The sequence below is a fragment of the Lissotriton vulgaris genome, chromosome 1_2 (assembly GCF_964263255.1).
Source record: "Lissotriton vulgaris chromosome 1_2, aLisVul1.2, whole genome shotgun sequence".
NCBI classification, from domain to species: domain Eukaryota; kingdom Metazoa; phylum Chordata; class Amphibia; order Caudata; family Salamandridae; genus Lissotriton; species Lissotriton vulgaris.
This window is the reverse complement of record NC_141686.1, coordinates 195,628,141-195,642,616: the sequence shown is the minus strand read 5'-3', so window position 1 is coordinate 195,642,616 and position 14,476 is coordinate 195,628,141.

The window sequence follows — 14,476 nt, the reverse complement described above, 5'->3', positions numbered from 1 at the left end:
TAAAAAATACGAATAGAAATGTATGCCAAAGGTTATGCTGTGTAAAGGGCGTTTTGTAGGAATACTGGGAGAGTTTAGGTCATTTGTGTTTCTAACCTGACTGACCAAGAGTTCGAAGGAGCATAGTCACATGAAATGTAATTTAGTGGTCTTGTGAAGGTCGTAAATAGCTTGAGGTGGACATGAGAGCCGAGAAGTCTAGCACTTGTTAGATTTAAGGTGACAATGCCGGACGGAGCTTATTGCTCGAACGTGAGGAGAGACACTTTTGATGTAGACTATGTTTTGACAAGACCATTCACAGGACCTAGCAGGGTCAAGTTAAGAGATATGGAGTTAAGGCCTTGTCTAAGGTTCTATGTTACATGATCTGAAAGAATCAATAAATGTCAACGATGAAATGATGAAGATGACATCCAAAGGAGAAGGGTCAACTTAACGGACGACGTGAAGAGTGGACCAATGGAAGAAGCAGGAAGTTGACATCATCGGGGGAAAGTCCGTGGTGGGCGTCAAGGGGCGTTCCACTCACACGTTGATTGTGTATTTTAGGGACAGCACCCCGGGGAGGAGGTAGCAATTGGGAGATTAGGAACAGCGAGACGAATTGCTCAGAGCAAGGGCGAAGGGTAGATGCCTTGAGCAGATGCGCTGAGACATCATAGCGCAAGGGAGCAGTAGGCCGAGGACCCTTAGAGAGCAGATGGGTAGGCAGATAGGGTACTGCTTCTGAAACTTAAGATTTCCTTTAGAGGATAAAGAGAGTTTGACTTCTTAGGGAGACAAACTGCTGACACCTTTTTAGGGAAGAACTTGCGAAGTAGGGTTGTCACATAGCATAGAGTAGGGACAGATTAACTTGATGATTGTTTTTGTCTTACTGCAGATGACGCAGAAGAAACCACTTCATACCGAAGCTTAAAGCAACTGAGATTTTAATTGATTTTGTATTTTGTATACTTTGAGATTTATCCTAAGTGGATTGTATCGCATTCAAATTAATCTTTATATAAACTCTTAAAACTTCATCAGTTGTAAGTGGTTCTTCAGAGTGGCGTCAGTTAATGGGGTTTGTCTAACCAATGCTGGGGTGGTCCTTTCCTCAATGACAGATAATAGCGGTCCAAAACAGACGAATGGGATTCTTTATTAAATTTATCATAATCATAAATTGATATCAAAATCCCGTTCCCCGCAGTTGGTAGCAGAGTTTGATGGTTATCTTCTTGAGGAAGACGACCTAGGCCAGGTTAGTTTACCCCAAGGTCCCTAGTCATCGTCGACCAGAAGAAGAATCGCAGCCGAAGACGGTGCTGATGGTGCGTCGAGAGAAAAGCAGCAGAATCGGTCGAGAGTGAGTATAAGGGTCATGCGTTGTAAGATTGCGGTGTTTTATGTTGTTCCTGTGTTGTAATGTCAAGCGGAGTTGAATGCCTGTAGTGTGATTGAGGGAAGGTTGTGAGCGCGCGCAACTGGATGAAATCTTATGTCCAGAGGACTTAAGTGGTTCGGGTGTATCGAACACCTACAGTAATTTGTCTACCACTGAAAGGGGGTCATGAGGTACCATTGATTTCCCGACAGACCGATGATAGGGGGAGCGTATGTGTGAGTGAATGAGTAGCGAACGCTGGTCGTACGTCTACTGTGCGTAAGTAACCTATCAGTTGAGGCAAGTGTCCGACCGTAAGAGGAAAGACGCTGTGCCAGTTGAGGTAGCAATTACAGTTAGACTGTGGCCGTACAGTCAGAGAAAAGTGATCGCTTGGACGGAAGTAGTCATTTTTCAATGTATGAATGAAAACGCATGCGAAATCGTGAGACGAGTTAAGAAACGAGGGAAGCTGCTGAAGAGGATACAAGCGACGTCAGCGTAGAACCGTGCTGGGATAGGCTGATTAGCGAGAGTCGCACAGGGATTGGTGGTTGTTATTAAGGGCAAATAAGTAAGATCAAAATGAAGTGTTTTAAGGGTTTAGGGAAAATCTTTAAAAAGAAAAGGAGAAATTTATATGCCGGAGAAGAAGCTCCACCAGAAGGCACACCAGCATATCATATGGCAGTAAATGTAGGCTTACATTCAATACTGTGGATTTCTGAGTGGCATAGGCTAACAGAAGGGCAAAAAGAGCTGGCGTTTCCAAGATTCGGAACGTTTAAATTAGAAGTGTTGAACCAACTGAAGGCGACGATGCTTTCAATGAGACCTCTACCGAGGCCAACACAATTTGAAGCTCTTGGTGTGTGGTTTAGAACAGCACACGAAAGGGGCGTAAAGAGGCGACAAGAAAGAGTGAGAAGATCGGTAAAGGCAATGCAGGATGCTAAATGGGACGATGAAGCCAAGAAATGGAGGGTGCAAAAGATAGAAGCGGACAAATTGTTCACCATGATAGAGGCTACGGGAGAAAAGAAACCTCTAGAACAGGAAGATGAGGAAAGCGAGACAGAGGAGGAACTGCTAGAGAGGCTATTGACAGACAGACCACCTCCATACAGTGGGGAACTTGCGAGTCCCATATTACCGCAAGTAGACGGAACTAGGTGGGGAGAGTATAAGTCGATCCCGGTATCAGAGTGGGACGCTACTAAGACCGTAGAGATACCCCAAACTAGTCCGGAACAGAGAGTAGTGGGAAGACTTGTGGTCCAGAACGTGCCAGAGACGCAATGCGCTAGGTCATACCAGATGCCGGACGCTTTACAGGTTCCGGTCACCATAGGTCCTATTGTGTCAATCTATAACCCAGAAGGGGTCCAGCAGGATGAACAGGCACGGTGGGATAATGAAAGAGCAGAAGAGGACAATAGGAATGCCACAATGAATTCCCACAGGCAGATACGAGCACCAATAAGTCGGAGTACCCCATTTGATTCCGCAACGGGTCCCAGAGTAGAACAGCGAGGTCGAAGAGGGTCAATGGATTTGAGGGGTCCTAAACCGAAAACCTATAAGGAACTAAGGGAGTACCTGAGAGAATGGGACGCTGCCGAAGAAGCTCGGAATAAAAGTTTAGAAACAGGATCCGAGTGGAGAGAACAGGATAACAGGATTCTCTCTCATTGTGGAGCTGGCGAAAGCAGCGCCGAGTGGGAGGGAAGAAGCCAAGAGAGCAGAAGAGATACCTATCCTACTGAGAGCAGCAATAGGCAAATGTGCGAAGACAGAAGTGCAGGGTGTGGCGAAGTGCCTCGTGTCACCTTTAGTGAAGGGGAACATAGGACACAGGAGTATAGGAATACCTTCAGGTGCACACACCATGCCCCAGGTGAGAATGCAAGACATTGGAGTCACGGAAATATGGAGAGTCGCGAAGCATCTCGACATACATCCGGAGATAGTGGTCAGAGTCACGAAAACATAGGAAGTCGCGAAACGTCTCGCCATTCTTCCGGTGATCACGAAAGAGATCACGGGAACATGGAGGGCCGTGACGGACCCTATCGTCTATTAAGTGACACCAGACAAAAAACAAGTTATAATGGGTTAGAATCGAACGGTGGATCCTATCTCACATCTGGAGAAACCGAGCTTAGAAATCGGAATGTAGGGTTGGGGGACGGAGCGTTATTCCACCATACCCCACGTAGAGATGGAAAGGCTTGGGATCTCGAAGGGTGGGAACGAAGAGAAGGAAGCAGAGCTCCTCATAACTCACCTGTGCTCAGGCGTAGGGCGCATAGTGGAGGTGAGAGGGATATGAGAGAAGAACATAGAACTGAGATGCTGAAAGCTGAAATAAAAGCGAAACGGCTTGATGTGATGAGTTTGAAGGCAGATCTGGATGAATTGATTGATGGTACAGTGCAACTAGAGAGATTAAACTCATATACACCAGCTGAGATACTGTTTCTATCCAAGGATATTACTCGAAGAGCGAGGTCAGTTCATGAGAACTTATCTAATTTAGCAAACAGGTACATGGTAGACCTGTCACGAACTAAGGCTTTACAGAGTAACCACAGGCTAACTTGCACAGATCAGGATTTGGATGATCGCAGAACGATCGCGCTGAAAGTACACATAAGGGAATTGATCGTAAGTATCAGAATATGGAGAGATCTAGATAGATGGGAGGAAAGATGGTCCAGAAAGGGCTCCGTTAGACGGAGTGTACTTGAGGGTTCCCAGGACGCAGATTTAATGCGAATGGAAGCCTTCCCTTTGCGAGAGGTCGCGAATGGAAGCTACGTCCATGTGCCCTGGACTAGGGGGGATTTGGCGGCATTCACCAATTCCTTCCCAAAGCTTAGAGATAATCCTGTCGAATGGTATAAGCAGGTAGAAAGATTCGTGAAGATCTCGAAGGTACTGTGGATCGATTTGAACACACTGTTCGACATCGTAGTACCCGGAGACCTATGGACAGCGTGCAAGCTTAGTGTTGATTGGCCCACTTGTGAGCCAACAAGAGAAGCCAGGACGAATGGTCCATCTCATAGAGTCATGGAAAAGTACGAGAGGGTAATAACGTGGCTAAAAGAGAAAGTGCCGGTGCAAGACATAGACTGGGTAAAGATAGATCGGACTACCCAAGAGCCGAAGGAGACAGTGCATGAGTTTTACGAGAGGTTGCTGAAAGCATTCAAGCAATACAGCGGGTTAGATGTGATGGATCCCAAGGACATAGGACAGTTTGTTTCAAAGTTTGTCTTAGGATTAAGACCAGAAATATGCCTAATGATCCAACAGCATCTGATCTGTTGGCAGAACAAACCTTTAGACGAGATTCTGAGATATGCAAGGTACTGTAGTGACGAGATAGATTCGAAGGCGAAGAAGCTTAAAGAAAAGCTAATGTTAGTGCAAATGCAAGCTGCTGGAAAGGATAAACAGCGACAGCAGGGAACAGGGACGCAGGCAAAGAAACAGAATAATCAGAGCAGAGACGAGGAAGAAAGACCGAGACCGAGAATGGATATCGAGACACTGAAAAAGAAAACGAGATGCCATCAGTGTAACGAGGTGGGACACTGGCGACGCGAGTGTCCTTACAACGTTGAGACAGGGGAATTAGAGCAGGAGGAGGAAGAGGTTCAGAACAACGTGGTTAAGGGAGCCACAGTCCCGAAGGGCAAGTTTGTCAAAGGGGGGACTCAGACTCCTCGAGCCCCGTTTCCTCAACCACCTCGCATCACGAACGGGGGAAAAACCTACAGACAGATGCCATTGTTTGTAGGAGGAGAGGAATGTTACTACGTTGATCCTCTTACAGGGCAGCGGGCTAGTAGGGACGAAGACTGTACTCTAGGAGCCGCCTTGGAAGTAGATCAGAGAGGACCATACGTAGAGGCTGAAATAGCGGGATGTCCTACAACCTTTTTGGTGGATACAGGGGCCACTCGATCTACGTTGAGATCTGCGGTAGTCCCGGGTCTGCCAATGTCAGGAGAAACGGTACAGGTGGTAGGAGTTGCGAACAAAAGGATGACAAATCCTTTGACCGAACCAGTGTCGGTGAGGATAGGGAATTACAGTGACGAACATCAGTTCGTGATCTGCGATTCTAGTCCCGTGTGCTTATTAGGGAGAGATCTGCTGTGCAAACTGAATTGCACGATACATTGCACACCAGAAGGAGTAGAAGTGCAGACCAATGATGAGGACGCTGACTTTAAAGTCATGAAGTCGCAGGAATGCGTGGAACTCTATCCTACCTTAACAGTGGAGGAGCTCCCACAGGACTTGAGGGAGAAAGTGTCAGCTGAGGTGTGGGATTTTACTGGGGAAGAAATAGGATTGATCAAAGGAGTAGAACCGGTAAAAATCTTGGTAAGACTCAATGCTGAGTATCCAAGAACACCACAATACAAGTTGACACCGGAGACGATCGCAGGAATAAAGCCCGTGATCGAATCCATGATTAAGCAGGGAATACTGAAGGAGATCGTGGGAAGTCCATGTAACTCCCCGATCATGGGTTTGCAGAAACCTAGTGGAAAATACAGAATAGTACAGGATCTTCGGAAGATTAATAACATTGTTGTCTCGTGTTGTCCAGTGGTACCGAATCCATCAGTGATATTGTTTCAGATACCGTTCCAAGCTGAATGGTTCACAGTGATAGATTTGTGTCAGGCTTTCTTTTCGATACCGTTAGACGAAGAGAGCCAGTATCTTTTCGCTTTTAAGCTGGAAGATCGCGTTTTAACATGGTGTCGTATCCCTCAGGGGTATACAGAAAGCCCATCGATTTTTAACCAGCTTTTAAAGAAAAATCTTGAGAGTCTAGTACTGCCCAAGAATTCAGTTCTGGTCCAGTACATAGACGACCTCCTTGTTGCGTCAGAAACTGAGGAAGCTTGCAGGGAAGACACCATCACCTTGTTAAATCACTTGGCTGAGAACGGACACAAGGTGTCTCCAAGTAAGTTGCAATATTGTAAGACTGAGGTGCAATACTTGGGCCACAGGATCGAGAAGGGAAAGCGGAAGGTGTCTCCAGACAGAATTGAGGCGATTATGAAAATGAACGCGCCTACGACACAAAGAGAAGTCAGGATGTTTTTAGGCATGGTCGGTTATTGTCGACAGTGGATAGCAAACTTTTCACTGAAGGCTAAACCGTTATTACAACTGACGCACAAAGGAGTAAGTGATCCGGTACCATGGGACAAAGATTGTTTGATGGCATTTTTGCAGCTGAGGGAGGACTTATGTCGCGCCCCGGCTCTAGGAATGCCGGATTATAAGAAACCTTTTTTGCTTTACTGCTGCGAGAGAGAGGGATGCGCTTTAGCGGTATTAGCACAGGTCCATGGAGATGCGCGCAGGCCAGTGGCGTATTTTTCGGCTACATTAGATCCAGTAGCCGCAGCGTTGCCCGGATGTCTGAAATCCGTAGCTGCAACGGGTGTCAGCATTGAACGATCTGAGATCGTAGTCATGGGTCATCCGTTAGAAGTGTATGTACCACATTCTGTAGAACTGTTAATGACAAGGACGAAGACTCAGCATCTGACGAATAGCAGGCTCACACGCTACGAGCAGGTCATATTGGCTGCCGAGAATGTGACCCTAAAAAGATGCTCTGTCTTGAATCCTGCAACCTTGATGCCACTTCCGAATGAAGTGGAAGATGAAAACTGTACAGAACATGACTGCCTCGATGTGACTGAACTATGTACCAAACCGAGACCTGATATCGTAGATGAGCCATTGACAGACCCAGACGAAATTTTCTTCGTTGATGGTTCATGCGTAAGAAACGATGTCGGTCAGCTGAGAGCAGCTTATGCAGTATGCACGATTACCAGAGTTATAGAAGCCGCTTGCCTGGAAGGAGTACACTCCGCACAGGTAGCTGAAATTGTGGCTTTGACTCGTGCTTGCCTAGCAGGCGACAGACTTCGAGTCACTATATACACCGATAGTCAGTATGGATTTGGCGTAGTTCATGATTACGGGCAGTTGTGGTCTCAAAGAGGTTACATGACCTCCTCGGGTTCTCCGATTAGGAATGGAGAATTCGTGAAACTTTTGTTAGAGGCTTTGCAAAAACCAATGGCCATAGCTGTGGTCAAATGTGTAGCTCATACAAAGAATACGGATTTTGTATCATTAGGAAATAAATATGCCGATGAGGTAGCGCGTTACTGCGCAGAGCAGGGATATTCTCACACTGATGCAAAAGTGGGGGGAATCCAGGAAATGACCGAATTGACCATGTTATTAGATACCGTAGATACATGGGACGAATTGAGAGCAGTACAGGAAAATGCACCAGATGAGGAGAAAAAAGGCTGGGAAACAGCTGGGTGCGAGAAAAGTGAAATGAATTTTTGGGTGTCTGCCGACGGAAGGGCAGTATTACCAAATGAACTCATTAGTCCAATGGCAAGAAAATTGCATGGATCAGCTCACATAGGAAGAGATGCTATGGTGAGAGTATTCAGACAAACGTGGTTTAACCCTAAATTTAGAGTAGCGGCAGAAGCAGTGTGTCAGCGATGTACGATCTGTCAGCAACTAAATGTGGGTAAGAGAACACCAGTTACCTTGAGTCACATAGGAAGGTCTGGGGGGCCTTTCAATAGGATGCAGATTGATTTCATAGAAATGCCTCCATGCAACAGACTTAGATACGTGCTAGTGATTGTTTGCATATTTTCTAGATGGGTCGAGGCTTACCCTACACGTAGATGCGATACACTTACAGTAGCAAAATTGTTACTTAGAGAGTTGATACCGAGGTTTGGGGTGCCATCCTCTTTGGAATCGGACAGAGGAACTCATTTCAATAGCGAAGTGGTGAAGATGCTGTGTTCAGCTTTAAACATCGATCAGAAGTTACACTGCAGCTATCGACCAGAAGCTTCAGGGATTGTAGAGCAAATTAACAGCACTATCAAGTCCCGACTGGCTAAAGTTTGTTCATCGACATCCCTGAGTTGGCCAGACGCACTTCCAGTAGTTCTCATGAGCATACGTAGCACACCTGATAGAAGAACAGGCCTCTCTCCACATGAAGTGCTAATGGGGAGAGCTATGAGGTTGCCATCGGTTCCAACTGCAGCGCTAGTGAACATCACAGACGATTTGATTTTGGACTACTGCAAGGGACTATCTGATGCCGTAAATTCTGTGTCCCTCCAGGTCCAGGCTGCAGAGGTTCCGTCAATACAAGATTTGTGCCATGACCTGAGTCCAGGAGACTGGGTCCTGGTGAAGAAACACGTCAGGAAGAACTGCTTAGACGTGCGTTGGCGAGGACCGTTTCAAGTCATACTTGTAACGAATACTGCAGTGAAGTGTGGAGGGCTGCCAAACTGGATACATGCCTCACACACCCGAAGAGTGCCAACACCTCCAGAAGACACAGCTCCTCTCTCGGACGAGAATCCGGCGGGAAGCGGAGAAGCCATAGAGGGGGAAAGCCAAGCTGTGGAGGTGATCGAAGAAGCTGAAACTGTGTTGGAACAGGACGACGAAGGTCAGGACACTAGCGAGACCGAAGCTGTCTCAGGAGAAGACAGTAACTGGGAGACTGAATCGGAAACTGAGCAAACTGAGAGTGACCAAGAGACGGGTCCTGGAACAAGGAGCAGAAAGACGGGAAACGACAAAGCCGTTTGGCCGGAAAGAAGAAAAAGGCCAAATTCAGAAGGAAAGCAAGAAAGAACTCTTGTCCCGATCGCTGAAGAGTCGGATCAGGAGGAAGAAACGACAGATTCAGGAGCTGAGAGTCCACGAAGATCAAGAAGGGTACGTGTGCCCTGCAGAAGGTACGCCACCCCAGAGTGGACTTATCTAGCAGATGTCTTGGGGACAGAAATCTGGGAGAGTGAAGAGTGTGAAAGTAATCGATCTCGATCCATTTGTGGCAGTGGAGATATGGATGTTGACGCCTGGACTCGAGACTGAGGGATTACTGACTTTCACACTTCCCATACCCCCATATTTGAGTCGGATCAAAGATTTAGTATTGAACAAATTACAATTTCCAACATTTGGTCATCAAATATCGGAGGAAGAAGACAAAATCATTCGTTTTGAGTTGTTGGAACTTGTTGCAAGAGCTGCAGGTACGAGAATAATTGTTGATACATAAAGACTTTTGTATATAAGCTATAAAGAAGAAGATAACCTAGCACCGAGCGGAAAGAAGAATAAAATTAGGGATTACATTTAGAGGACGGAGAAGGGTTAGGGTTGTCTGTTGTTAAAAATAAAGTGACACTGTTGCGAAAAAGAGACTTTGTTGATAAAAGAGCACTTTACAAACTGAGAAGAAAGCAAGTCAAACAAAGGACTGAACTGAAAAACTTTCGCAAGAGAAGGAGTTGCGCTGTTTTGACAACATGGAGAACGGCAACCCAAACAGAAAAGCTAGATGTATAGTAGGTACACTTATAGCAATAGTGATATTTCTCATAATCATAGTAGTAACGATATCTTACATGACAGGCCATGAAAACGATAAAAGAATAGCGAATGTAAAAATTGTAACGACTTTGAAACCTGCTCTTGTGGGAAAGAAGGAGGAGAGCACTGTTACACGTGAAAAAGCGTTACTTGCAGATGAAGCTCGTAGATTACACATAGATGAGTCACAGGGAAACTTTAGGTCAAATGCATATGCAAAGTTATTGTATGAATATATCGATGCCATGGAGGCCAAAGATTGCTACGTTTGTATGCAATTGCCGGCTTCTGTAGACGAAGGCATTAGGTATCACCATCTCCCATTGACTTATGGGATCACATGTAGTTTACTGCTTAGTATATTTTATGGTAGAGAAGGATTTGAGTACTACTTTTCAAATTATGATTCGGTACTGCCTGAAGTTCCGAATTATAAGCAAATGAATAAGTGGGACTATTACAAAAAGGAGGATAGACTGGCTAAATTCTTTCTTCCTTGGGATACGTTAGATACATCATATGCACGTAGAAATAATCTGACTTGCAAAGTATCAGAAGTAGAGAAAAGGTTTATAGCACAAGTAGATGATCGATGCAGACGGCAGAAGATTCTAAAAATGTCAGGACAATGGAAAATAGATTGGACAGAAGAAGAGAAGGCACATAAAAAGAAAGGTAGTAATGGTCCAATAGCATTGGATAGAACGCAGAAAGGAAAGTTATGTTTAACTCGAAGCAAAACATACTATGAGAGTGAATTTGTAGGTGAAGTTAGTTGTGAGCACTCTTTTAGGTTAGAGTACTACACAAAGGATTTTATGAAAGGGATGCAAGCTATTCCGAATGTATATTTTGTATGTGGGAGAAATGCCTACGTAAAACTTCCAGATAATTGGTATGGTTCGTGTTACTTGGCAATTGTCTTCCCCAAAATATATCATGCAAAGGATTTGGCGATAATAGAAGGAAAGGCTTCGAGGAGAACGAAAAGGGAAGTAGGAGATGCAGAAGTAGTAGGAGATGTATTTGGAGCGATGTTTCCATTGTTAGGTTTGATTCTTAACGATGTTAAGATTAGAAGGTTAGCGACTGTCGTGGATAGATTGTCTGCCAGCACTGCAAGATCTTTAATGTTAGTAGAAGGTGAGATGCAGTCGATTAGAGCAATGGTATTACAGAACAGACTTGCGTTAGATGTAATATTAGCAAAGGAAGGCGGAGTTTGTAAGGCTTTGAAAGTTCAGGAATGTTGTACTTATATTCCTGATAATTCAAAACCACTTGAGAAAGTCATACAGAACATTACACAGATTCATCAAGAAATTGAAGATTTATCAAAAATAAATGTTTGGGAAAAAGTAGGAACTGGAGTAGGCAAGGTTGGAAGTTGGTTTGCTAATATAGGCAAAGGTATAGTCTGGTACATTTTAAAGCCTGTATTAATAGTAGTAATTTGCATAATTATATTATTAGGATTAGTAAAATTGTATAAATGGTATAGGTCGAACAAGTTACAAAGATCGATGAGAGACCAAGAAAGGAGACTAGCTGTGTTACAAGATCAACAGTATAAAAGTCTGAGAACGCTTGAATCGATAAAAAGAGGAACTGATGTAACTAGTTCGGTATAAGTGATGTATTCAAATTGCTTTTAGTGATGACTCCTAAAAGTCATCAAAGGGGGGAACTGAGAGAGCGCAATTTGAATGAAAAGTATATAGTAGCCATATTTAGACTTATATGTTATAAACGTAGGAATGAAATGCATATCGTAATGAAAAGTTGGCAACTGCAGCATAAGGGCCAACGAATGTGATAACATGTTATAGGAAATGTAAATGTATTCACACGTTAAAATGCATTAAGTTTAGAAACCCCGTATACATGAAGGGCAATGGTATAGAAATGTGTATAAATGCTTATGAAATATAGAGCGTGCACAGTAGAGTTCGTGTACGTATGTAACTTTAAATGTGTAACTTTACATTGGGAGAAGCGGCGAGAAAATAACGTGGAAAGACGTAAACGTGGATAAATGTATAAGAGAACTTACATAAAGATGTAACCAAGGAAAATGCATAAGTTATATTCTATGTAGTCGTATTCAATATATTTCATATATTTGATGTAGAATGTGTTTAAGTATAACTAGGGCTTTGCTAAAAAATACGAATAGAAATGTATGCCAAAGGTTATGCTGTGTAAAGGGCGTTTTGTAGGAATACTGGGAGAGTTTAGGTCATTTGTGTTTCTAACCTGACTGACCAAGAGTTCGAAGGAGCATAGTCACATGAAATGTAATTTAGTGGTCTTGTGAAGGTCGTAAATAGCTTGAGGTGGACATGAGAGCCGAGAAGTCTAGCACTTGTTAGATTTAAGGTGACAATGCCGGACGGAGCTTATTGCTCGAACGTGAGGAGAGACACTTTTGATGTAGACTATGTTTTGACAAGACCATTCACAGGACCTAGCAGGGTCAAGTTAAGAGATATGGAGTTAAGGCCTTGTCTAAGGTTCTATGTTACATGATCTGAAAGAATCAATAAATGTCAACGATGAAATGATGAAGATGACATCCAAAGGAGAAGGGTCAACTTAACGGACGACGTGAAGAGTGGACCAATGGAAGAAGCAGGAAGTTGACATCATCGGGGGAAAGTCCGTGGTGGGCGTCAAGGGGCGTTCCACTCACACGTTGATTGTGTATTTTAGGGACAGCACCCCGGGGAGGAGGTAGCAATTGGGAGATTAGGAACAGCGAGACGAATTGCTCAGAGCAAGGGCGAAGGGTAGATGCCTTGAGCAGATGCGCTGAGACATCATAGCGCAAGGGAGCAGTAGGCCGAGGACCCTTAGAGAGCAGATGGGTAGGCAGATAGGGTACTGCTTCTGAAACTTAAGATTTCCTTTAGAGGATAAAGAGAGTTTGACTTCTTAGGGAGACAAACTGCTGACACCTTTTTAGGGAAGAACTTGCGAAGTAGGGTTGTCACATAGCATAGAGTAGGGACAGATTAACTTGATGATTGTTTTTGTCTTACTGCAGATGACGCAGAAGAAACCACTTCATACCGAAGCTTAAAGCAACTGAGATTTTAATTGATTTTGTATTTTGTATACTTTGAGATTTATCCTAAGTGGATTGTATCGCATTCAAATTAATCTTTATATAAACTCTTAAAACTTCATCAGTTGTAAGTGGTTCTTCAGAGTGGCGTCAGTTAATGGGGTTTGTCTAACCAATGCTGGGGTGGTCCTTTCCTCAATGACAGATAATAGCGGTCCAAAACAGACGAATGGGATTCTTTATTAAATTTATCATAATCATAAATTGATATCAAAATCCCGTTCCCCGCAGAGGTAAGGGGTCCTTCCACTTCCTACAGATCTCCCTCCTTGCTAAAAGAATAATATAAAGCACTAGGCTTCTGGCTGCGTTCTGTGTTCCTGCTAGGATTCCAAAAATCACTAGAGACAGATCAATTATAACTGGGAAACCCAATGATGTTGTAAGGGTGTTGCCAATTGCTTCCCAAAATGTAGCTACCCGAGGACATTCAAAAAACATGTGAGTGTCTGAAGCTGCCACCATCCCACACCTAGCACATGCAACTGGATTACCTATGGCAAATTTAGATAGTCTCAGCGGGGTTTAATACGCCCTATGGAGGGTGTAGAGGTGGTTTCTACGTAGCCATGAAGGCTTTACAATACTCTTTAAGAGCGCAAATGAGGCGGACCAAAGTTCTTGCACATCGTGGTCAACTAATGAGGAACCCCACAACTGGACTGGTAAATTAAATTCCCCATCCATTTCTTCAAGTAAAAGTTTGTACCATTGCGAGATCTCTCTCTTAGTTGGTCCGATGTTCACTAAGTTGGTAATTAGTTGACTATAACCTCCAAGTAGAAACCTGTTTCTTTTAGTGGGTAGAGTTTTATAAGCCTGCGTCTAGCTGCTCATTTGTAAATATTTAAACCTCGATAGGGTTGAGCCTATCCTGTTCTGGAGGTGCTCCCAAGAAAACAGGTCCCTTTCGTAGAAGAGGTCTCCCCATACTTCAAGGCCCAACTCTCTTAGGGGCACGGCTAAGATGTCTTCTAGCCATGCTGGACTTTCAGGTAGCCCCCATAACGGTGTCTTATCGCAGAAATACCCCTGTTTAATCGAGTTTTTTACTTCACCCCGCATTTTTGCCAGTCCATAAAGGACCTTCAGTTTAACCTTTTTTTTAAATTTTGGGTTGCCAAATTTAAATAGATAGCCTGACTGACTGATACCTTCCCCGTCCAACATAGCAGAAAACATTAAGCCCACTCTGTGGTCAGCTGGCCTATTTAATAGCCGGAAGGGAGCAAACGTGATGGGGGGACCAACCATCCCTCAGCTGTTTCGGGCTTAGCCTCATACTTGGCAACCATTGAGGATAGTTACAGCCATGCGTGGACCGGGCTACGACTGGATAATTGCTATGCACATGGTGAACACACCAGTATGGGACAGCTGAAACGCCCAAGCATATAGTTTTAAATCAGGGGCGGCTAAGCCCCCCTTCTCCCATCGCCGTCTAAGCTTCTTCCATGATATTCTCGGCAATTGTTTGTTCCAAA